The following is a 1,475-nucleotide window of genomic DNA, read 5'->3' on the forward strand; positions in this document are numbered from 1 at the left end:
TTCTATAAGGTCTTGACATGGATTTGACGTGGATCTAAATTAAATGGGAGAAAATTAATAATGCTAGAAATCTGCTGAATTAATAGTGTGACATTGTTGTGCCTTGTGAAATAACTGTTGTTCTCTAAAAGCTTAAACTGTTAGAGGGTGGGAAACAACTGATAACTAATAACTGTTGTGATAACTTAAACTAATAACTGTTGTGAAATAACTGTTGTGCTGAATTAATAACTGTTAGAGGGCGGTGTTTATATATTTTTATATTTAACACTATTTTTATACTTAAAACTCACCTCACGTCTGGGCTCGAAACTTTTTGCAAGGTCCACAATGTGGACTTAAATTAAATGGGAGAAAATTAGAAATACTAGGAGCTTAGCGTGACTTGAACTCAGAAACTCCTATTCTGATACTATGTGAAACAACCGTTCTACTCTAAAAACTTAAGCTGTCAGAGAATAGTGTTTATATATTTTTTATATTTAACGTACGTACCTCAATGAGCTTAAAATTCATTGCAGGTGGATTGGTTATACTTTCTAGCATTTGGTGTCGTTGCCATTGGGCTGATTATCTATTCAGTAAAGTAAGTGCCACACAAATACTTTCATTTTATATTGCACAAGTGTAATATGAAAAATAAAGTATAGCTGTTTTACAAGAATTTGAATTTAATGAGTGTCAATGTTCTTACTATCTACAGCGAGGCCGGGATAGAAGGTGCAAAAGATGATGAAGGTGAAGAAGCAGCCGTCCAATACGATCAACTCACTGAAGAAAATTCAACAACACCGCTATTGTGAGCAGTGGAAAACTTATATCAACTCTATCCATACGGCAATTCGATGCTGATGTTGAAGTTTCATCATATGTGATGTAACAAGTTCGTCCAAGAAGCTAATTAAAAATTGTTGATGAAAATTCAGATATGCGCAAAGTTTATTAGAAACTAAATCGAAAAAGTATCTATTCATTGATTGCTTAATTACTCATATAAACATTCATCATCAAGTAGAGGAGCGTTTCTAGCAAATTGTCATTTCTGTGGAACTAAAAAGAGAAAAAGATCTCCATGAAATCGGAATGGTGCATATACGTGCGAATTAAACCATACTAGCCGGTCAAACCAGCTGGCCAGTTTACCGCAAATTGGTCCGGTGGGTAGTTCGGTCCAGGCCATGTTAAAACCTGTTGCAAGGAAGAAACCGGATTCAACGGCCTAAACTAAACTAGATGAATTGGCTGGTAAACTATGAAAACACCAAACCGCCCGTTTCAAATCCGGTTCAAGTAAAAATGCAAATTTCGTTATTTACTGCAAAAATATTAATGATACGAAGGGTGAATTGAACCTATAATAATTGATTATTAGGCCTCCATTGACTCTAACCAACAAGTCTAAAAAACAGGCCTGATAAATATGCAGAAATGTTATAATTTAAGTAATTCAATGAGTTAAATTTAAAATACATTTA

General features: G+C 34.2%; 1 long non-coding RNA gene across 1 annotated transcript; it reads left to right on the forward strand.

Moving 5' to 3' along the window:
* LOC109710610 lies at positions 423–1,033 on the forward strand. Its single transcript, XR_002216402.1, has 2 exons — positions 423–586; positions 704–1,033. It is a non-coding gene; the product is annotated as an uncharacterized LOC109710610 (long non-coding RNA).

The sequence above is a fragment of the Ananas comosus genome, linkage group 5 (genome assembly GCF_001540865.1).
Source record: "Ananas comosus cultivar F153 linkage group 5, ASM154086v1, whole genome shotgun sequence".
Classification (NCBI taxonomy): Eukaryota; Viridiplantae; Streptophyta; class Magnoliopsida; order Poales; family Bromeliaceae; genus Ananas; species Ananas comosus.